Below are 24999 nucleotides of genomic sequence, written 5' to 3'. Positions count from 1 at the left end.
TGTGAATAGTTATACCTTCTGCAGGTACAACTGGAAACTGCCTACGGTCAATAGTAACTTGCTCATTTTTCCTATACTGGAAGTTTCGAACTATTTTCTGAATTGGGGTCCATGAAGGTTCAGTACGATGTGTATACTTTGAGCGAGCAAGAACTCCTACACTATCCTCTAGAAATTTCATCCATAAAACATTTGGAGCGTTGGATGCATCGAAATCTATTTGCATCAAAATTCCTGCTGCTCCATTAACTAACCCATCCCCAGTATCTACGTTGCCCGTAATCATATACATATTTGGCAGTTGTTTTTAAAAGGAGGGATTTACACAGACCCTGTTTCGGACGATCTAAAGCTACCCACGACTTTTAAAATTCTTTCCCTATTTGCTGCATTTAAATGGGTTGCTTTAATAAAATCTTCGCAATAACATTAAGCTTCATTATGTTGTAATTATCTGTCGCCGCATTTGTGCTAAATAGATGATTTGCATCATCGGGAACATCCGATGGCTGACAAATGCGGGATCTGATAAGGTTAATATCATCGGGTGTCATATTTCCCGATGCCATATTATTTAAAGCAGAAGCAAAAGTTAGATCCTCCCGTTGTCGCATTATTTCTGTGAGTTCAAAATACTTAAAGAGATCCCAGAGCGAAGAAGCGTATATTGCACTGTAGGGATCATGGGAGTTGGACTCGAAAATCCAACGATCGCCTACTGGTGGCAACTGTCGTAGATCCCCAAAGACTATGGCAGACATACCACCAAATGGAGGAGTATTTTTAAAAACTTGTTTTAGACGGTAGTCTAGCTGGGAAAACATTTTGGAACCTACCAAAGATATTTCATCTATTAGAATGAGTTTAAGGTCTATTAACCTTGAAAGTAAGCTATTGACTAAATCATTACTCAAAGCTCTCAAATCAGAACCAGATTGGTTGACTGGTAGAGAGAACATGGAATGTAGTGTCGAACCACAAATTCCGAAAGCAGCTTTACCTGTTGGGGCGCAAAGCAAAATTTTTGCAGAATCTTTATTCCCGGGCCTACTATTGATTATATGGGATAATGCTTGTAAAATTGAAGTGATTAGTCGGCTCTTTCCGACACCAGTACCACCTCCAACGAATTCGTAAAGTGTTGACTTACTTTTCACATTGTGTAGTAAAGTAAGTCTTCTGCTTTAAATTTAAAGATCTGACTAGATCCTGGATTCTAGCGGACGAAAACAAACGCATAAGCCTAATTAGACGGATATTGTTGTTATTTACATCCTGATTCTCATCCCTGCCATTGATGTTTAAGACATTCAATCTAGGATCTATTTCAGGCAAACCTGTCATCTACTACCTCGTCATTTTCAAAATTGCCCTCATTCTCTACCTGCACTGCGTTGTTAAGAGCATTCTGAAGCTCACTATCATCTAAACTATTATACTTCCTACGCTTTCTTTGGACTAACTCCTGATTATTACTACAAAACGATTCGCAGTCTCTTCTCACTAGTAATACCTCCTCGTCTCTCCATGGGACATATAACATAACTAATTTCCTAAAATATTGGCTTCTCTCAGCGTTACTGCTTTCGGACAAGTGCATACCTAAACAGCAGTAAACGGCTTCTTGGGCAGATATTTCAGTGCCCGAAATGAATTTGTGGCATATTTGTTGTAACTGTTGCTTGATTGTTACATTGCCCCTACTAATCTCACTAGCTGCTTCACGCATTAATTTTGAAATTCCTCTCTGGGACTCGTTAATATAATTAACGACGTAACTGCAGCAAGCATAGGGATCTAATATAAACTGAATATCTATATTAGCTCGCTGCAGTTGGAGAAGATGTTTATTGTAAGCGTTAAGCTTAATAGCAGCGAATGAACGCTTTAAATATATCTTCGGCTTCTTGATGCTAGCACTCATAGCTAAGGTTAAGCTGATCGTGGGACAAAAAACTATTAAAATTATTTAAGGACTCTATGGTTTCACGATCAAACGAATGCTCCAAGAAGCCCTGAATTTTTTGAAAATTCCTACGATGCTCTTCTAAATGTTTAACATCCTCTTCAAATGGAAATAAAATTTTAGTTTGGGTCATAGGAGAGTATAGAATACCGAATCTACAAATTTTGTGTGCCCTAACTTCTCGTCTACATGCGTGGCCATGATTGTGGATTTGATACTCCATATATATGCGGACAGTCAGTAAAATGATCAATAAACAATTTTACTCGAGATATGCTTGACTCATTAGAATAGTCAAGCTTGGGGGCATCTTTCAGCCAAAACATGCCCTTGGATATGGGGGAGCCTCTCTGTTGGAACTCAATTCGCCAATAAAACTTAAAAAACATAATGTCTTCCAAAATCAACATTTTCCATCTTAAAACCTTTTAAAAGCTGTGAAAATCAAAATACGTAGCACAAGTCACAGGGTCGGCTCTAATAAGACGGGCTTTAATCTCAAAACTTAAGCAGCCTGCTTCTACTGAAGTATATATTTTATCTACATTCCTAGAAAACTCTATAGCCATCATCGTGGCGAACTAATTGATCTATTTGCTCTTTATTAAGAACGTTTGCTGCTGTATTGCCGCGAGTGGCGCTGTGGTTAAGTAAGCAAATAGAGGTATTGTTCCTAATATTAATCATTTCAAACTTCTTGTAGTTGAGAAATAATTTGTCTGTTCTACAACCTCTTCTATCAAAATTCCTAAGCTCTGATCTAACTATGGTTGTAAAACTCTCCTTACACTTTCGTTTTACGCCTTCAAAGATAGTAGGGAAGGCCAGCTCCTCTGAATCGCAATCTTCGATCATATCTAATAGTCGCTGAGCTGGGGCTATAACTATTCTTTGCATCGCTATATTTTCTACAGGGACATTTGCTAAAAGTGTTTCCTGGCTTCCTGGGTTGATATCTTCTGGTTCTCTATAATTCTGCTCGTTTGTTGAGGCTTGATCAGATCTTTCTACTAACTCTGTCCTATGTAACTATGTCCCTATCTTCAGCTGATGCAACGAATGGAATTTCGTCAGACGAAAAAGAAGACAGCCACTGTTCATTAAAAGTAACATGATGCTTCCTGTAAAGCTCTGTGTCGACTAAAAATCGAATTGTATCAGTCACTTTTGATGGCCTAACGGTTTCAGTCATGAAATCATGACTACGCTTCCATCTTACGCTTCAAGTGGATTTGCACTGCCTCAGCTTCGCTAAACGCCCTTGGAAGGGACGTGACAACATTGGCCACAGGAATAGATACATTGACCACAGCTCCCTTAATGGCATTTTGACGGCCTAGAGACCTTATGATCATAAAAGGAAGGCGTGGGGAGCTAAGCCTTTCCTCTAGCGGCGTTAAGCCCTTTAAACTATTTGGAAGCTCTGGAAAGTCTAGGCCATTAGTAATGGAAGCTTTTGATTTTTTGCCTAACTTTATGCTATGACTACATGTCTTGCAAAAGTTATATTTGTCATTTTCGGATGGAAACCTAGATGATAGATATAAAATATCTGAAGAAACTTCTGCACTACACTTGGTTTCAATGGCCTCTCGTGAAATTTTGTCTACTTGGTGGGGAAACCACAAATCTTTGCAACAAATATTGACCTGATCAGGTCCCTGCTTCACTGTATTATTAAAAGCAGCTATTAGATCATCAAAAGGGCAATTAGTATTTTGAGATCTATTTGCTGTAAAGGCAATAGAACGTTCCATCCTATTTCTGGTTGCGTTACGCCTATTCTCAGCTACCCTATTGTCGATACTGTTGCGATATTGGCTAACCCGCTGTGATACGCTTCGGTTAGCGTCAAATGCTTCCTGACGTGCTTGAATGCGAGCACTACGCCTTGCACTAGAATTACGTGCTTGCTCGATGATCTTTCGAATCGGATCATCCCTAACCTGCGATCTTTGGCTCCTATCTCTTGCCCTTTCTAAAAGGCGCTGTCCAATGTCATTCCTACGGTGAGCTCGCCGTATAGTGTCTCGTTCTTGTTCGTCTGCCCGGTAGACCGGGTCTTGTCTGCGTCTTGACCGACGCGAAGTGTTAGCCAATTGTTCCAGTTGCCTCACCGGAGAATTGGCTCGTCGGATTGCGTGGTCGATTGTGTTCTGTCTCTGTTCATATGCCCTATATGTTGGGTCTTGTCGGCGTTGTGATCGACGGGAAGTATCTTGGGTTTGTTCTAATTGCCTAGTCTGAGTACTTGAGCGCAAATTGGCCCGAAGAAGAGTATTTTGGCTTTGATCACAAATTCTATTTAATAAATTGTTCCTGTGAACTTGATTCCTCTGTCTATTTCGATTTCTTTCACATTGACTGTACTCTTCACTTTCCCTACGCTCACGTAGAGACTCTAAATTAAAAATCTTTTCCTGCTCCGAATATTCAGGATTGGACCTATTTAACAAATTTCTATTTCGCTGTACAATTCCATATATATATAGTTACGTATTCATCATACTCCAACAATTAAAGTATTTGGTATGCATACATAATTTCTCTTATAATCTCCCTTAAGCCACTCTGTAGCTTAATCTTACGACTCTCAAAGCTCGCAAGCAAAGTTACGGCAGAATCACGCCACTTAAAGCTTTTACAAGAAAGGTAACTGCATGATCAGGCCACCTAGAGCTTTGTAACGGCAATGTCATCCCATGCTGGAGCTTTATAGCTGTCAACGCCGACGCATTGCATTGTAAGCTTAGAATTAGAGTTAGTTGTAAATTTGCATCATAAGAAGAAACTTGTTCAACTCCAATGCTATTAAAATAAAGTTATATTTCTATTTAACTAACCGTATTGTTTAAAAATGTAATTGGCGCAGCCGGTAGGATACGCGCGGTAAACATAAACTCTATAAAGTCATTTTATTTGATTGGTCAAATACTAGTACCATCGCCCAATTGTGCGGAACCAATAAAAGACAGTGAAAAAGTGCGTCAGTTAAATTATAATCAACTGCCACAAACATTTCAAACAAAAATTATTGAGTGGAAACCACCGTATTCGCATAAGAACCTTATTTAAATCGTGATTGAAAATTTGACCACGTAATAAAAAAAAAATAAATAAATTATGTCGCTGACTGAAAACCATAACAAACTACCTTCAACTGGGAGTAGCACAAATATGCTTACTGAAGGCCAACTCAATCAATTGTTAATGCAATTAAAACAAATTCCAACATTCGAGGGTCAAGAAGATACTCTGGGGCCGTTTATTCGTCGACTGGATTATCTGCTTGCTCTTTATCCAACACATGATCTCAGACACCAAAGCATAATCTTTGGAGCGACAGAGGTGTTGCTGGGTATCCAAGCACAAAGGGCAGTAGGACTTCAAGGTGTCAGCAACTGGAAATCCCTAAGGGCAGCTTTAATCAACGAGTACAAACCGCACATATCTTTCGAGGAGCTGCTTCGCCGTCTCTATAATACTAATTTCCAGGGTAGCTTGCGTAAGTTTGTAGAAGAGCTCGAAATCAAAGCCAGCATAATTGTAAACAAATTATCATTAGAAAATGACGAAGTAAACTACTTTTATTATACACAAGCTATGAACGAAACACTAAAGAATGTAATAAATAAAAAATTACCTGATCGTATGCTCATGATTTTAGCACGTCATGATATATGTATCTAGTATTTCTAAGTTAAAATGTGTTGCCCAACAAGAAGGCATGTATGAAGATAATGTAAACTTAATTCTCGTACAAAATAGTAGGAAATCAAATTCAAATATCAATCCTGATAGGCCTTCTAATAAAGAAATAAATAATACTAAAATGAATTCATACAATAATAGTCCATCTCAGCAAAAAACTAACGAAATTGTCAGCAATCAATATCTTATACCGCACCATGTCCGACAGAACACATTTAATCAGGGACGACCTTCTTTACCACCCTCTTTACCATCACAAAACTCACAAATATTTAAAGAATTTCAACAAAAACTCGTACAAGCTCAACAAAGTGATGCCCATAGAAAGTCAAGTCAAGATTACTCGATACCAAATTTAACTCAACCTCAAAAGCGCCAACGTGAAAGTACAAGTGGCCATCAAAGGATGGAAATTGATGATTACCATCATATAGAAATGCCGATTGATCAATACTATTATCAAAGTTGCGAATATCAAAATAATGGTGACGAACCTTATTGCGAAACCGACCATCAGAATCTTAATCATCCATACCAACAACCAGATGAAGATAATGCCGAAAATTTTCGTTTATCAGCCTCCCAACACACCAATATATTGCCTTAAAATTTAAAAATAAACTCTGTCGTTGTCTAATTGATACAGGTAGTTCAATTAATATTATGCGCCAGAATTTCTTTAACCTACCCATAACATTAAAGCCTACAGCAGTTCGTGCATTGCAAGGAGTGGTGAATTTGAACGAACTAATTACTGTTCAACGTAATGAACTTTTCCCAGTAGAACAGCATTTTAACATATTTCCATTTTCACACTATTATGACATATTATTAGGACGCAATTTTCTAAAGGCAACTAATTCAATTATCGATTATTCCAGAGATCAAATTATAATAAACAATAAAACAATTTCTCACAAACTTGATGTTCCTGACAACAATAAAAATTTCACAATTACTCCAGAGCTTACTTACGCAATTGAAAATCCAATAGACGAGCAGCCTCAATACCGACTCGATCACCTCAATGAAGAAGAACGGGCAAATTTGCTGAAGCTTTTAAAACAGTTTATTGACATTCAGTATCGCGAAGGCCAAATCTTAAGCTTTACTAATCAAACCAAACATTGAATTGAAACCATTCACAATAATCCCGTTTACAAAAAACCTTACAGTTATCCGTTCGCCGCCGAGCAAGAAATAGACGCTCAAGTTGAGGAAATGCTTCAACAAGGGATTATCAGGGAAAGTAATTCATCATATTGCGGCCCCTTATGGGTTGTGCCCAAAAAACTAGACGCTTCAGGGAATCAAAAATATCGAGTTGTCGTCGATTATCGAGGATTGAACGAAATCACTATAAACGATAAATTCCCCATCCCAAATATTGACGAAATTCTAAGTAAGTTAGGCAGGTGTCAGTATTTTACGACAATCGATCTTGCAAAAGGCTTCCACCAGATAGAAATGGATCCAAATTCCATCACCAAAACTGCATTTTCAACTAAAAATGGACATTATGAATATACACGAATGCCATTTGGGTTGAAAAACGCACCAGCAACTTTTCAGCGTTGCATGAATAATGTTTTGAAAGAGGTAATAAATAAATGTTGTTTAGTATATCTCGATGATGTCATTGTATTCTCGACATCATTAACTGAACACTTGGAATCGTTGAGAAAGGTGTTTAGCAAATTAAGAGAAGCCAACCTAAAGTTGCAGCTTGATAAGTGCGAATTCCTTAAAAGGGAAACAAAGTTTTTAGGTCATATTATAAGCCCATATGGCATCAAGCTCAATGAAGATAAAATAAAATCAATTAAATATTTCCCTCTTCCCAAGAGTCCAAAAGAAATAAAATCATTTCTTGGATTATGCGGCTACTATAGGAAATTTATCCCAAATTTCGCACAAATTGCAAAACCTATTACCAATTGTCTTAAAAAAGGAAATAAAGTTGATTTAAAAAACGAAGCTTATCTCCAGGCCTTTGAAAAATTAAAAATTCGAATTTCAAGTGACCCAATACTTGTTTGCCCTGATTTCAAAAAATTGTTTCAAGTCACAACTGACGCTAGTAATGTAGCAATAGGTGCTGTTTTGTCACAAGAAGGTAAAGTTATTTGTTTCGCTAGTCGAACACTAAACGATCACGAACAAAACTGTGCTATAGTTTTTGAGAGGGAATTATTGGGCAACAAAATACTTTCGGCCCTATTTATTTGGTAGGACTTTCGAGGTATTAAGTGATCATAAGCCATTGGTTTGGCTTCACTCAATACAAGATCCCAACATGAAACTCCAAAGGTGGAAAATTCGCCTATCAGAATACGATTTTACAATAAAATACATCCAAGGAAAAACCAATTATGTAGCCGATGCACTTTCACGTATTCAATCACAACACTAAGAAGTAATGTTAGGAAGTACTTGTGCAACTGTACATAGTGCGGAAGAGGATAGTTCATTCTTAATCCCTTTAACGGAAAAAGCTCTAAATCATTACTCTCGACAAGTAATCATGGTTAAAACAGACAATATTTCAGTTAAAATAAAACAATATTTCAAAAAATTATAATACATTATGAAGAGATAACTTTCGAGTCTGCAAAGCAATTATTAATAGACCACTTTTTTGCTAAATCCAGTGCACTCTATATTGACTTTCTCATCATCCAAAAAGCTTACAAGGAGATAGTCCATGACCAAAAAACTTCCATTGTAAGAGCATTATTATATTTGAAAGATATAGAAAGTTACGCTGAATTTAAAGAATTAATATTAAAACAGTATATTAAGCTTATCCACCCTGGCATAGAAAAAATGTTAAGACTTTTCAAAGAAAGTTATTATTTCCCAGATTCTGGTAAATTGATACAAAACATTATTAATCAATGCGATGTTTGCCAATTGTCGAAAACAAAACACAGAAATACAAACGCCCCATTTGAATTAACACCTGAAGTATTCAACCCTCGTGAAATATTTATGATAGACTTTTATATTTCAGAGAATAAAACTGATCTAACATGTATCGACATTTATTCAAAATTTGTCATGTTAGTAAAAGTGAAAAGCCGTGACTGGCTGGAAGCCAAACGTGCACTATTACAAGTATTTACTCAAATGGGCAAGCCGATAACACTCAAAGCAGACAGAGACTCAGCTTTCACAAGTAACGCAATTAAACAATGGTTGACTTCGGAGGAGGTTAAATTAGAATTAGCATCAATAAAGACAGGGGTTGCGGACATTGAACGATTTCACAAAACCTTAAACGAGCGTATTAGAATAATACATACTAATACTTACGTTGAAGAAAAGCAGATGAAAATCGAAACTATCCTATTCATTTATAATCATAAAATTAAACACAATAGCACATTTTATTTTATTTTTGCAGGCACCCCTGCATACAGTAATCAAGTCTTAAAAACACAAAAAATTAATAAAGTCAATGAAAATAGAAAATCTTTTGAAGTCAATACAAAATATAAAAAAGCACCAATATTGAAAGGCAAACTCCAAAACCCATTCAAGAAAACTGCCAAAATTAAGGCTGTTGATGAGTAACACTTTAGCGAATTAAACAGAGGAAGGGAGTTTATTCATCATAAAAATCAATTTATGCGTAAGAAGGTTATTAATGACTCCAACTATCACACCAGGCCTCCTGAACTTGTTCGTACGACTCATACTGATGACAATTGATTCCACATATCCCTACTCCACATATCAATAAAAAAAAAATAAATAAAATAAATAAATAAATATAAAAAAAAAAAATAAATAAAATAAAATAAATAAATAAATAGAAATAAATTACCATTACTATTATTAAAACATTTTGAAATATGTAATTAACCTAACATCACCTTTTCAGAATTGATATTTGAACATCTAAAATAACCCGAAATATTAATACCTAGTATTAGAAAATAGCAAAGAATACAAAAAAAAAACAAAACAAAATTGCGAAAAAGAACGAATTGTCAGAAACACTATATTTGTAACAAGTATGTTAATCAACATTGAAAAAAAAAAATCATAAATTGAATACTAAAAAAGATGAATTGTTAGAATTAAGTCCACTTAATTGTTAACTAATTCAAGATACAATATGTAGAATGGTAATACTTCAAGTGTACCGCCTGAGGACAGGCTACATTCTCGGGTTGGAGGAGTTACGTATTCATCATACTCCAACAATTAGAGTATTTGGTATGCATACATAATTTCTCTTATAATCTCCCTTAAGCCACTCTGTTTACAAGAACGGTAACTGCATGATCAGGCCACCTAGAGCTTTGTAACGGCAATGTCATCCCATGCTGGAGCTTTATAGCTGTCAACGCCGACGCATTGCATTGTAAGCTTAGAATTAGAGTTAGTTGTAAATTTGCATCATAAGAAGAAACTTGTTCATTGGAGTTGAAAAATTATATAAAATAATAAATAATAAAGTTATATTTATATTTAACTAACCGCATTGTTTAAAAATGTAATTATATACACCGATAGTATGTATATACTTACGCACTTTCACATACACTCAGTGTTCAGCCGTAACGCGGCGTCCGTTACACTCTCACACAAAATATATGTACATATGTATATAAACAAAAATGAACATGTATAAATATATGCACTAACACATACCAAAAATTTCGGCTGTTTTACTACGCGCCAAACAGACAGCATTCCCACAGACACGTCTCTGGTTGCCGAAAAACTTCTAGCGAATTGGTTAAATAATTTTTTTTGTCAAAAACACAATTTTATCGGTATAACCGTATTTTATTGTCACTCTGAACTGATCAGCCAAGTTAATTAACACAATGCACACGTTTAATTAATATTATTTTTAAATAAATCGAAAAACGATAATTAGCGCAAGTAGATAGTTCGCAATAACACGTTCTGCAGTGCAATCGCCGACTACAGATTAATCGTTTTACAGTTTAAGTGTTAGACAATGCCCAAAATCAACAAAACATATGTTTATTTTATGTAAATGCACCCACAAAAATAAACAAGTAAGAAGACTCTAATCGAGACTGCTCGACTAGGAGATACCCTGAACCCTCCAAGCTGATATTCTTATCATTCTGCACTTATTTTATGCACGCACACATACATACACATGCATCCACCCTCACGCGCCCGCGCTCTGCTAACTGCGCAGTAAGCAGCGACTGCGATTGGGCTGCGCTCCAGTGTGGGCAATAGTATGAGAATTTACTTGGTGAATAACTTCTTTTGTAAACATACGATCTTAATAATCTTTTCAGGGCGTAATTATATGGTCAAAATGTGTGTACATTCCATTTCTAGTACTTGAAATACGTTTTTTACCAATTGGGGGCGAAGGGGGCGTGGTATCCAAAATCTGTTGATTAAAAAATGTTTGTATTCATCATATGTATAAACACAGTAAATCTGAAGTCTCCACGTCTAATAGTACTCCGATGAGGCTGAAAAGCATAGCATTAGCAACCACTCAAAAGGTAAGTGCTACTTCACTCGTTTTTGTGCTCTCAGAGTGTTGCCGAAACTTTTTCAGCAAAGGTAACAAAACCGAGGGCTGAAAGTAGCTAAAAGTAGCCAACTTTCTTCTAAAATAGCTGAAAACGTAGCAGATAAGGAAACAGTGCTGTTTTTTCATAGAAAGTCAACTTTATAAATTTAATTCTAATGATATTTCATCTTTGACCGTCAACTCGTCATTTTCAGCATTGTCGCTTTTATAATTCGTTTGAAAATTTTTGTAGCAATCGACCTTAAAAAGTAGCCAGATCTAGCTAAAAAAATAGCTGATTCGGCAACAACAAAATAGCTGATTCGGCAACACTGATGCTTTTTACAAAAGCAGCGACTATACAATTCTCAAATGGTTCAAGCATGGCGAGAGTGGTACAAATGCGCACAACAGAGCTGCAGCAGGGTTTAATCAACCGTCACTGGGTTCTCCCAGTTGTACAGTTTATCGAAAGTTTTTGGCATTAAACTTCTTGTTTTTTTTTCTGTAAAAAACTGGTAAGTGTGCACTTTCGAGACTGAACGACTGGGAGTTCGCTGGTGCCGGATTTCGTACGATAAATATGCTACCAATTTCAAATATGTAGCAAGCTGTAGGATAAATTAAGAAGTAGGGTTTAAATTTAAAATAATAAGTATTATAAATTATTTAGGGTTGCTAACTTGGCCTTCTACTGGTCAGATCTTGTCTTTTTGAACTGGCGAATGCAGGAAATATTGTAAACTAGCTGCTGGCGGAAAATTTGGTATTTTTAAAATCAAACTGGTGGTAGTTGAATACTTTTGAGGGTGGGTTATCTTAAATGAAACACAGTATATGTAGGTGCAACGCAATAAATTTATTTAACACAACAAAAGTATTCAGTAACAAGTACACTACTTCACGTACCGCGACGATTTGAACTTAACTGACCGAGCCGACACACTGACATTGATCTTACACAATGAACTTACAGAATGGACTCTGGCTCGATTTACAGCATGCTTATATACTTACTTCTATTACGTATCGAATGTTCTGGATGTCTCCTTATGCTTCTATGTTTACGTCTATTTCATATGGAATGTATGCATGTACATAATCCAGAACATTCGGTTTCTTATTCTAGAGGCAAATGTGCGATCAGCCGACGACTGTGTTTACCGTTAGGTCAAATGCTTACTTGATGTTGATGATGAGTTTTTCGAGATTATTCCACAACAAATATTATCATCAGAAAACAGTTCTTGCAAAATTGTTGTCTCGTGGCAGCTTTCGACGGTTACAGCTAACGCCAAGTGCAATTTAAGTTCATCATACTGCTCTTCGATTCTGCATAACTGCTATTTCTATAGATTTTAGGAACCTTCAATGGTATATATATATATATATATATATATATATATATATATATATATATATATATATATACATAAATATATTAAAAAAGATAATAAGATAAGATAATTACAAATGATCTGGGAAATTGTTTTAAGTGCTATGGTCGGTAATGGGTAAAGAGGGGGGAAAACTAAAATGGGGGACCGAAACTCACGTGCAACTCTTACACAATCGAATCCTCCGCTCGCTGTCGTCCGCCCGCCGTCAGATCCTGTATCAATCTTCTGTATCTGCCTCCGCCGCTTTTCTCAATAGATCAATTTCTTCTGTTTCTGTAGCTAAATTGTCTTTATTTTCACAAGTCGCTTAATCTAACCACTCTCCAAAGAAACTTCCCGCACAATTTCATTTCACCACTCTTCGTCGTCCGACGACCTTTGCTGCTTAACGCCGACTAACTCTCCCTTTTTTCTCTCGCTCGTCCAAAGCGCTCGGCGTCGGCGACGCAACCCTCAGCTCAAAACTCTCCGAAGACCTATCGTATTTTTAAAAAATATATAAATCCAATTCAACATTTCATTAATTCAACTCAAATTGCAAATCTATTTTCGCTTATTGACTAACTTCATATAAATCCAACTTATACTTCATATTTCGTTAATTAATTTCATATTTCATTAATTCAACTCAAAACCTATTTTATATAAATTCAATTTAATACTTCATATTTCGTGTTCATTAATTCCACTTAAAAAACCTATTTCTGCTTATCGACTAATCTTGTGAGGCGGTGATCGGCGAGCAGCCTCACAATGTAACAGTCAGAAGGAGGCGTGGCAGACCCCACAAAGTATATATATTCTTGATCAGGGCGACGAGCTGAGTCGATTTAGCCCTGCCCGTCCGTCTGTCCGTATGTTTGAGCGGTCGATTTCAAACTCCAGCTGCTCGAAAATTACGTTTTAGCCAACATCCTGAATGAAGTGAATTTAAACAAATCGGGAAACGCTCTCATAAATCTATGGAATTTTAATATGTTGTAATAAACAAATTAAATTTATATGCGATTTAGCATTTTTAGCACATTGACCAAAGCAAAAATATCATTAAATTCTAATATCCTCATAAAAAGATTTTCGATGGATAGCCATCTTGTGTAAAAGTAAAAGTGGTTTCGCTAATTTTCTGCCATTCTTCAATAAGAGCTTGTTTTAAGTCGGCTTGTTTTGTTTTTGCCCATTTTGACTATATGGGCAGAATGCTTGGGGTCGTTGTCATGTTGATATGTGAACGAGCTTGGTAGTTGCAGTATTTCGGTTCTCTTTTAAAATATTTAGGTACAAATGCTTGTCCATCATTCCGTCTACACACACTTGCAGCAGACACGCAATCCCCGATCATCACACCAAAACCGCCATGCTTAACTGTTGTAATATTGTTTTGGTATTTGCCTTAATCGTGCAAATTCACGATAAAATTTTCTTCTGAGCTACCGATTTTTCTTTTAGCTTAGGTGACTTCATTAAATATGTAAGTAAGAAGACTCCAGTCGAGATTGCTAGACTAGGAGATACCCTCCAATCTGATAAATGTGAAAACACTAAGAAGTGGAAATTGTAGCCTCTTTAGAAAATTAAATTTTTGTTTTAAATTACACTTTTTCTCAAATTTTGTAATTGTTGACGGCTGAAATTTAATTCTACTGTCAAAGGTTCGATACTTTTTTACCTCACATTGGCATTTATCGAAAAATCTCCTTTAAAATTCACACGTCTGTCAATTTATCCGTTTTCCATTTCTGACATTGTCAAGTTCGGTTGTCAAACAAAAAAGTTAAATTACACAAGAAAATTCCGAAAGAATCATTTCAGCAAAAAGTGCGAGAAGTATAGCTGCAGAGCAAGCAATTCAAAGTCAAATCGCTTAAAACTGTGAGTAACCAACATAAATGAAACAAGACTATGCATTAAACCGTACTATAGCTTACTTGTTTCAAACCAAATATACGAAATGCAATTTTCATTAAATTTTCTTTTGCCAACCATTTTCCATGTATTTTATATTACATTTTGTATATTGCATATCAATGCTTTGTTTTCTGTCAATTTATTTCTCTTAACTTTATTTATTTTATTTGTGCTGATAATCTTATGTTAATGAAGTTTTGACTATTGTCTCACTTTAATTGCAGTTCCATCCATAAAATAAAGAATGCACTAAAAACTAAATTTCTCTTCTGTGGCTTTAAGGTGGCATCATACGTCTCTTTGTATGCGGCAATGCATGCATCCATCCAATCCCAATCGAAGTCAACGCAAACATTGGACTGCGTATTCGGAAATCCCTTCAGCTTGAATAATTTTGTCATCATTAAAAGAGTCGAATTCCATTTTTTGAATACATCGACCGATTAAGGTATGTTCTTTTGCTTATGTATATATTGTAGTATGTTGTATGATATACATATAAGCATATGATCACAGTATAGTAGTGTACACAATATATGATCTTACATATGCCCGAACATTATCATGCCCACAACATAGCAACACTTTGTTGCTTTATTTATACTTTAACAGCTATACATAAGTGCCGTAATATGATCGGTCACTTATGTATAGACCGGCCTGCAGCGTGGGATCTGCAACGTAAGCATTGTTACGCCGCAGCTTAAACGCTAAAATGTATATGCCTTATGCATATACATACAAACATATATACACACACATACCACATGCTATATACTCCCATTCTGCCGCTGCTTTTAGCGACAGAATTCTTTATGTAAACTTTATGTATTTAGGCTAAGACGAAACCTTTTATAATTGAATAAATCATTCGCTAAATGACAACACAACCGATCAGTTCATTTTTATTATTACATGGCGACCGTGACAGGACATTGTGCGGAGTAGCCTCCACTAGGTTGTCTGGAACAGGAGAATCTATGTAAGGCTGACCCTGTTCTAAAAAATCCAGGACCTGATGAGTCCCACTCCTCCCCAGTCAAGGACTCTAGATTCTTAATTATTGCGTCTGCCAAGTTAGATCCATGTTTGATGAACCATCCGATTGCCTTCCTCATGTCAGCTGCTCTCCGTATAACAGGTAAGTCTGTTTCCTTTTCCCATGGGCGCAATATGCTGGTTGATTCCGAAGTGGAGGATCCTAAATATGCTGATAGAGGACCCCTTTTATCCCAATAGTCATGAAGCCCAGAGGGTAATATGACAGAAACAAACATGCGGGATATTGTGTGATCTTGACAACCTTGGCAAGTTGGATCTTTTCGGTAGACCTGACCAATCATCTCTCCAGGGTGTGGAATTGTTGCCCCTATTACCGGTCTTCCCCAGGACATTAACCGAAGTCTGTCAGCATGTGTGCTTGAACACTCCCAGAGTGCATCCGGGCCGTCATGGTTTAGTCCAAATTTTATTAATGTAGTCAATGAGATCAGCTCCCCCCGGAAAATTGTTAAATCCACTTCTCTGCCCAATTGTCTTGAATAAAATTTACGGATCGTCTTTGAATTCTGAAACAGACCCAAGACTGAGTCAGCGATTCCGAAAAATGAGGCAGATTTGAACTCTGACAAGAATCGAGGGAACAGTGGGTTAATCTGGTAGAGATAATTATTTAGAGAGTCTTCATTATATCGCATGTACCTAGCTGATAAAGCTACAATCTCATTTTTTATTGAGCCTATATTTTCTAGTAATTGCTTTTTAATTTCATTTTTTAGAAGTGTCTTCACACTGATTCCTTTCTGAATATTGAGGGACAAAGGATCCTCTAATAGTTTTGTAAAATTTGTTAATGTTGGCGCTGCAAGCTGTGGATTTCCAAATCTTGTAAATAATGCTCGTAACTCTTCACTGTCCGCATTCTCTGCAATAATTTTATAGAATACAAGGCTTTCTGTAATAGGATCAGGGAAGGTACGAATGAGAAATCTTCTGAGTTTGACAAGATTTCTCATTCGTACCTTCCCTGATCCTATTACAGAAAGCCTTGTATTCTATAAAATTATTGCAGAGAATATTGTATACAAAAATATTTTAGAAAAAAATGAAACATTACCTACCAAGAAGTTTAATCAATTTGCACAATATGCCTCAGAAACTAACATTATCCATGATTTCGTTGACCTTATTGGCAGCAATCAATATACCATTGATAAATCAATGGAGTCCAGTTCCTGTGGCATCATGCAAAACTTAACACGCATTGGTTGGGGAGTAGAGGCTACTCACTACCCCCGTCGTGAATGCCGAAGCATACGGGCGTGTCCACGCTCACACCACCGGTTATTATTGCGTATACCGGGATATACAGAGGCAGTTTAATCGAGTTAGAAAAGGTGACATTTCCATCCACTAAACCTAGTTGAAGACACCTGATGTATGTCTCACTTCTTCACGTCTGTCCGTATGAACGCAGTTTATTTATGCGCTATTAAATGTAGAGACTTAAAATTGGAACAGATACTCGTGTGTATCTCCGATTTATGAAATGTTACAATTTTACCAATCCGCTAAAAATCGGAATGTAGATCCGCGTCGATCATCCGTATGAGCTATGGCGGATATATCTATGCCCATTAGGGGCGTGGCAAATATGATTAAACGGTATCTCCTAGAGTTTTATAGCAAGAACGTTAAAGTTTTGCTCGTGAGTTAATGTTTTGATTCTACAAAGATTGATTATTATATGTCTACGCCTCTTAGGGGCGTGGCAAATCGCACCTTAAGATATAATGATTTTTAAAATTCTACTATATTTTGGACACTTTAGCTTAAATTAAATTTTGTATATATACTCGGACTGTCCGCCCACAGGGGGCGTGGCAAACCGCAAAAGTTTATATCCTATGGTATTTGTTTTTTTTCAGTCTCATTTGAATACTTTTTACTCTACTATCTCCCTTGAAGCATACTTAGCATCACAGGATTAAGTTATCTACTAATTTAAGTAGAGCGTAGGTTTGCGAAATGTCGTCTTTTTAACCTGCAAATGGGTCTCGAGCTTGGCAGTTTTCTTGCGAGCCGGTTGGCGTGGGTCTTAGGGCGGTCATTGTACCGACTTGAATGGCTCACTGGAAAATTTGCAATTTTTGACTGAATTATTGTAAATGAACTTTAAATTTTTTTTTGCAACTCCTAAGTCTATTAGATGCATTGCATCTAAAGGAAACTGTGTAATCATACCGATTACTAGTTTCTCTAAAACCATTTTATTCGAAAGGAAATTGTTTTAGCGATGATCAACATATGTCCTTGACGTGTAGTCACTATCAGATATTTTAACGACTCTGCTTGTAGAATATGCTGTGAAATTTCCTATTCGAGTGCCTTTTTGCGTGCATTTCATACATTCATTGAAGGATGAATGACCTTCTAAGCCACTTAAAAAAGCTTTAACAGGGGCATTGCATATAAATAACTTGCATTTAACTTTTACTTTAGTTGTTCCTACCCTTATACCGTCTAAATCTATACGTTGTAACTCCTGAGCAAAATCATTGAAGACATTAGCAGGATTGGATTAGCAGGTTTTTCATTTCCTAAAAATGTTCCAATCATGCAAACTTCACTGTCTTGAACAAAGACCATGCGACAAGATTTCTTTGTACATATTTCTCGATGCCCAGATGTAGATAGTTTCCCGGAGCTACCGTCCTTAAACTGGTTTCTCTCAATGGTTAACTAAACAAGTAAGAAGACTCTAGTCGAGACTGCTCGACTAGGAGATACCCTGAACCCTCCAAGCTGATATTCTTATCATTCTGCACTTCTTTTATGCACGCACACATATATACACATGCATCCACCCTCACGCGCCCGCGCTCTGCTAACTGCGCAGTAAGCAGCGACTGCGATTGGGCTGCGCTCCAGTGTGGGCAATAGTATGAGAATTTACTTGGTGAATAACTTCTTTTGTAAACATACGATCTTAATAATCTTTTCAGGGCGTAATTATATGGTCAAAATGTGTGTACATTCCATTTCTAGTACTTGAAATACGTTTTTTACCAATTGGGGGCGAAGGGGGCGTGGTATCCAAAATCTGTTGATTAAAAAATGTTTGTATTCATCATATGTATAAACACAGTAAATCTGAAGTCTCCACGTCTAATAGTACTCCGATGAGGCTGAAAAGCATAGCATTAGCAACCACTCAAAAGGTAAGTGCTACTTCACTCGTTTTTGTGCTCTCAGAGTGTTGCCGAAACTTTTTCAGCAAAGGTAACAAAACCGAGGGCTGAAAGTAGCTAAAAGTAGCCAACTTTCTTCTAAAATAGCTGAAAACGTAGCAGATAAGGAAACAGTGCTGTTTTTTCATAGAAAGTCAACTTTATAAATTTAACTCTAATGATATTTCATCTGTGACCACCAACTCGTCATTTTCAGCATTGTCGCTTTTATAATTCGTTTGAAAATTTTTATGTGGCAATCGACCTTAAAATGTAGCCAGATCTAGCTACAAAATAGCTGATTCGGCAACACTGATTCTTTTTACAAAAGCAGCGACTATACAATTCTCAAATGGTTCAAGCATGGCGAGAGTGGTACAAACGCGCACAACAGAGCTGCAGCAGGGTTTAATGAACCGTCACTGGGTTCTCCCAGTTGTACAGTTTATCGAAAGTTTTTGGCATTAAACTTCTTGTTTTTTTTTTCTGTAAAAAACTGGTAAGTGTGCACTTTCGAGACTGAACGACTGGGAGTTCGCTGGTGCCGGATTTCGTACGATAAATATGCTACCAATTTCAAATATGTAGCAAGCTGTAGGATAAATTAAGAAATAGGGTTTAAATTCAAAAGAAAAAGTATTATAAATTATTTAGGGTTGCTAACTTGGCCTTTTACTGGTCAGATCTTGTCTTTTTCAACTGCCGAATGCAGGAAATATTGTAAATTAGCTGCTGGCGGAAAATTTGGTATTTTTAAAATCAAACTGGTAGTTGAATATTATCATCAGAAAACAGTTCTTGCAAAATTGTTGTCTCGTGGCAGCTTTCGACGGTTATAGCTAACGCCAAGTGCAATTTAAGTTCCTTCTACAGCTCTTCGATTCTGCATAACTGCTATTTCTATAGATATTTTCAATGGTGTGTATATATATATATATTAAAAAAGATAATAAAAATCAGTATGGCGCAATCCAGAGACATTATATAAACTTACACAAATTTGAGACGAACAGGGAATTATAGTATTTATTGTTTTCACGAACACAAACTATATATAAATATATACATATGTATATGCATCTATCAATTTTGCATTCATTTAATTTTCTATAGGTTATTTGTCTCGAAGAGCTTTTTGCAATCCAGGAGTATGTATCTTGAATCAACAATTACAAATGATCTGGGAAATTGTTATTTGCAGGACTGGTTTACTGCTTATTAGATAGAATGCAAACAAACTTAAGTAAGAAAGCTCTAGTCGAGACTGCTCGACTACGAGATCCCCTGAGCCCTCCAAGCAACTGATATTTCAATAATAAATCGGACACACACACGCATATAAACAAACACACACACGCACACGCATATACAGGCGACTGTGCTTGGGCTGCGCTGCACTTTTGGCGATATTATGAGAACTTATTTGTTGAAAAATTTAATTTCAAGACGTACGATCGTAATGAAACTTTCAGAACGTAACATGATGCTTAAATGTATGTGTATACCGAAGCACAAGTCTCTAGTATTTGATATACTTCTACAAAGATGATGGTGAGGGGGTGGATATAGGGGCGGTTGGAAAATTTTAACAAAAACCGAAATTGTTAAATGCGTCTTATGTATATTTAAAATTTGAACACTCTAGCTTTAGGTTTTTTATCGATAAAAAATATCGGATTGAGTTATCGTTTTTTAGTGATAAACTCGATATGCGCGCTATACACAGACATTTAAAAACAAGTAAGAACGTTGCAGTCGGGCGCTACCGACTGCGGAATACTCATTCACAGTCCCTTTGTAAATTTAATTTAATTTGGCTTTAAAAAAAAATTAGTACAAAACAATTATGCTTTTTGATTATATTGTAGCTTTTGGTAATTTTTATCGAGTAATCGATAATTATTATATTGATCGTGCACTTTTTGAGTACAAATGTATGGTAATTTTCGTTGATAGCTTTCGGTCACACCTATTGCAGATTCTTTAGCGCTTGCTTACATTACAAAAGCGCGCTTTTTAGCATTCTAAGAATTGCGATGATTTCTGGATTTTCTAGCTGTTGTTGTAGTTTTGTCAGATGACGCTCTGTTATTAGCTTATTGTATTTTAGCTACCAGTCTGTAAAGCAAAGCGATAACGTGGGCGCTAAAGGCGTCGCAAGTTATGTTACAGCGGCGGAGGTTCAAGTCCCCATTAAGGTTGTGTTTTTTTTCATACATATTTCGTTTTTTATAAAATAGATATTTATTTTATTCTTTTTTCTAATTGAACAATTTTATAAGTTTAAATTTGTTTCTTCTTAAAAAGCCCTCATGTGTGTATGTACCCATTTATGCATGTATATGTATGTACATAAGTCCTCACGCATATGTAGCATCAAGCATTCCAGCCTTTCTTATGCACGCGCTCATTCGTATGTGTATGTAATGCAAATTTATCATCCTCTACTCTGGCTCTTCTTTTCTATAATGCGTCATAACAAGAATCTCATTTTGGGATTTCATTTTAAATATGTTTGTTCACAGTAGGCGGTAGCGCTGTTGGCAAAGGCGCCGGGTAAATTTGTGCTTGTTATTTTGACAAACATGGCTTGGGTGCGAGTTCAAATCCCGCGGAAAACTCTTTTTTGTAAATTGCAAATTTTGTTATTTTAGCTTCTTTTATATTTTTTAAATATCTAAATTTTATAAAAATGTTTCCTTCCGTGTTATCAATGCCTATTAAGCCTATTTGTATATACATGTACATACATAGATAGCTCAAGCATATAAATGTCGCAATTTGATACTACAAATGCCGATTGCCACGCCCGTAGACACCTCATTTTTGGCCAGTTCTTAGAAAGAGCTAACGGTAACGTAAATGCAAAATTTGAATGCTTACGCTCAAAAAATTTGAAAATTACAGGGTATTTTTGATATGCCACGCCCCCAAAGAGGCGTGACAATTATTTTTGGGGCATCGATAGAGGAGGTTACCAGTAACTCAACTATCCAAATTTGAAACTTCTAGCTCCTAAACTGTAGGAGATATAAAGTTTTGCGGTTTGCCACGCCCCCTTTGGGCGCACATATATCCACTATAGCTTGTTGGACTTGAGAGGTCAACTCGCGTATATATACCAAATTTCAAATCTCTGGCTTCAATAGTGCCTAAAATATAGCCAAATTTGAAAAATCACTATATATTCAGGTCCGATTTGCCACGCCCCCAGTAGGCGTAGACATATAATTTTTTAATCAGTCATTATAGAATTATAGCATTAGCTCACGTGCGAAATTTCAACGCTCTAGCTTTAGAACTTTATGAGATACAGTTTTATCTGATTTGCCACGCCCCCAATGGACGTAGATATATCCACCATAGCTTTTTGGAATTGAGGGATCAACGCGGATCTACATACCAAATTTCAACTTTCTAGCTCTTCAACTAACATGATTTCTGGTATATCGGAAAATGCATTTTCCGATTTGCCACGCCCCTAGTGGGCGGATCGGAATTTTAACACTTTATAGATCGGAGTTATACACGAGTATGTGTTCCAAATTTCAAGTCTCTAGCTTCAATAGCGGCGAAATGAACTGCGTTCATACGGACAGACACGACGGACATTGCACAAAACCAATATACTAATTCACTTCGTGAATGAGTATAAAAATTTGAAGCCTCTAGCTCATATATCTTTAGAGATCGACGCGTTCATACATACGGACAGACAAGGCCAAATCGACTCAGTTTGTCGCCCTGATCGAGAATATATATACTTTGTGGGGTCTGCCACGCCTCCTTCTGCCTGTTACATACTTTTAACAGAACCATTATACCCTGATTTCCCATTTTCAATGGCTTCAGGGTATAATGAGTGTAAACTATTTTTAATTCTGTGTATACGCTCTCTTTGGCCCTGTCATGACGCGTGCGTCTTGTTTTTTTCTGTAAAAAACTGGTAAGTGTGCAATTTCGAGACTGAATGACTTGGAGAAATCATTTATACAGTTTATCGAAAGTTCTTGGTATTAAACTTCTTGTTTCATTAAAATCGTATTTCTAGAAATTAAATTATTCAACAAATTTTTATTTATATTGCCAACACTGCAGCGCAGCCCAAGCGCAATCGTCTGTATATGTGCGTGTGTGTGCTTGTGTTTGTTTGTATGTGCGTGTGTGTGTGTGCATTATATTGAAATATCATTTGCTCTGCTCGAAGGGTTCATAAAGATTAGTGAAGGCCGAGTCTTTATAATTAAAAACCTTGGCCCAGAACTTCTCTACCAATGTAAACATGATATTGGAAAATCGAAAAAATATCGAATCTAACCAATTCTGCTATAAGTTCGCTTGCATTCTAGCTAAATGTAATCACTGACCAGAGAACACATAGACTAGACATATAGAACAAATTTTTCTACAGCTCGAAACTGTTAAGTTGGTCGACCGCTATACTTCGTATTTGCTCTCTATGGTCGCTGAAATCATCACTCTCAGCCGCGCACAAAATTGAAATTTTTGTCCGCGACGATCCCAGCTCTTTCCTTTTAAGTGAAGGGTATACCGAAATTTGTAAAGCGTGTGCCACGTTCATACAAAATGCTAGCTTTTTCATGATTATTTCTAAAAAGGGTATGAAAGTGTTGATGCTCATAATCAAAATGTTTTCGCGAAGAGCATGCACACACACAGTCTCCGTTGCTACATGTATTATGAGCATGCGATGTGATGGATTAGCACTTGTAGAAGCAAGCATTTGTTTGCATATTTGCCTTTACATGTGCGTGTGTGTATGTGCATGTGTGTATGCATGGGACATGAACATTGGCGTGTGCCTACCTCAACTTAGAATTGGTTGACCGAATTAGGGCTCGAATTGCAGAATCGCTTGTCTATTTATGTAAGTACCTTTTATTTTTTATCAATGATCGTGTGCTTGCCTATTGAAGTCTGTAGTGGCGCTGGAATAGAAAAAAAAAACAGCCTAAAAGTAGGCAATCCGCTGAGCTTGGAGTGGCTTGGAAAAGTTGATCACGCGATCACGGATGTGGCAATCCCAAATCTGGATTTAACAGGAGAAATTGTCACTCTCACCTAGGCCATAAAAAACTGTTCCCAAGCGATGACTTGCCGCTTCATGGGATCGGCCATATTTTCCTCTTTCTTTTCCAATCTGAACCACCGACTGAAAAGGTTGTGCAAAAATCACACTGTGCCATAGTGAAAATTTAATATTAAAGTTAAATTTTTAATTTAAAGTACTATTTCTTTTGTGCAAGTGCCAAACTAATGAATTCGGTAAGAAGAAAGTAGTGGCATTTCCATAAGTCAGATTAAATGCCTAACATTATTTCGCACAAACCTCTTTGCAGGTTTGGCACCCAGCAAAAATTTTAATTCTTTTTTTTGCCGACGTGCATCCGCGCATACTAGATATACACATCGTGCTATTTGGATGGCAGCCTCTGCGCACAAACACATTTAAGCAGTGCCGCAGAATACCGCATCTTATATCTCCACACCTGCACCTGTTGCACAATAATCATTGCCCATTTTATTTAAGAAGGCCAACTTTTGGCGAATATTGATGTGTTAATTTGCATTATAGGGACAGAGTCTATCTTTTTTGTTTGCACTTCACTATGAACAAAATAATAATTAAATAGTAGAATAATTTAAAAATAATATTAGTCATTAAGCTTAACCTCCACCTCCTCCCGATGAACATTTCCCATTCGCATTTTGTGCATTATATTTTTTTTTTGTAGTTGCATATATATTTTTTTTGTTAGCACAGCTTGCAGCCAAACCGAAATGGAAGCGCTTTCATCGCGGGACAGCACCGTAAGTGGAGCTATATTATATATTTAACAATTTCCATATTTATTTTTTTTTACTCTCCGTCAGCGGTATTAACACCCGCTGCATAAAAAGAAAGAACTTAATGCATAATTATTAACCTCTCTATTCCACTTCTCCATTCCCCATTTCGATCAGCTGGTTTAAGGCTGAGAGAAAAAGCTCCCCAAAAGCTTTTTTTTTCGTCTCCTTATATTTACTTATTCTTCATGCTCAAAACTACTAAATATGTATGATTATTTTGTTAAGATTAAATCCAATGAAGCTTAATTAAGTTTCCTTATTTTGGGGCCATGCGGCGCGTTCCTATAGGTTTTTAGCTCTCCAAGCTGGGAAAGGGGTCGCTGAGAATATAGGCAGGTAGCCAGCGACCAAGGTAGGGTGGGCACGGTCGGTCGCCTTAATATCTAAGGCCGA

The 24999-nt window shown here is 36.6% G+C and overlaps 5 long non-coding RNA genes across 5 annotated transcripts in view; 3 read left to right on the top strand and 2 right to left on the bottom strand.

The window, feature by feature from the left end:
• Positions 1-19057, bottom strand: part of LOC149090791 (uncharacterized) — a 167107-nt gene extending 148050 nt beyond the window's left edge. Inside the window, exon 1 of the long non-coding RNA XR_016197546.1 lies at positions 19001-19057. This is a non-coding gene — a long non-coding RNA (uncharacterized LOC149090791). The remainder of the gene's footprint in view (positions 1-19000) is intronic.
• The window catches only part of LOC149090788 (uncharacterized), a 178474-nt gene that overhangs the window by 112801 nt on the left and 40674 nt on the right, over positions 1-24999 (top strand). The window lies entirely within an intron of this gene.
• Positions 1-24999, bottom strand: part of LOC115565530 (uncharacterized) — a 184163-nt gene that overhangs the window by 148557 nt on the left and 10607 nt on the right. The gene's annotated exons all lie outside the window — the stretch shown is intronic.
• On the top strand, positions 4453-9443 carry LOC149090793 (uncharacterized). Its single transcript, XR_016197365.1, has 2 exons — positions 4453-4855; positions 5402-9443. It is a non-coding gene; the product is annotated as an uncharacterized LOC149090793 (long non-coding RNA).
• LOC149090792 (uncharacterized) lies at positions 13182-16035 on the top strand. Its single transcript, XR_016197552.1, has 4 exons — positions 13182-14470; positions 14731-14954; positions 15405-15647; positions 15746-16035. It is a non-coding gene; the product is annotated as an uncharacterized LOC149090792 (long non-coding RNA).

The sequence above is a fragment of the Drosophila navojoa genome, chromosome X (genome assembly GCF_054131105.1).
Source record: "Drosophila navojoa isolate 15081-1374.11 chromosome X, UAZ_NAV_1.0, whole genome shotgun sequence".
Classification (NCBI taxonomy): domain Eukaryota; kingdom Metazoa; phylum Arthropoda; class Insecta; order Diptera; family Drosophilidae; genus Drosophila; species Drosophila navojoa.
The sequence above is the reverse complement of the archived record's forward strand: the minus strand, read 5'-3'. Positions and strand labels throughout refer to the sequence as shown.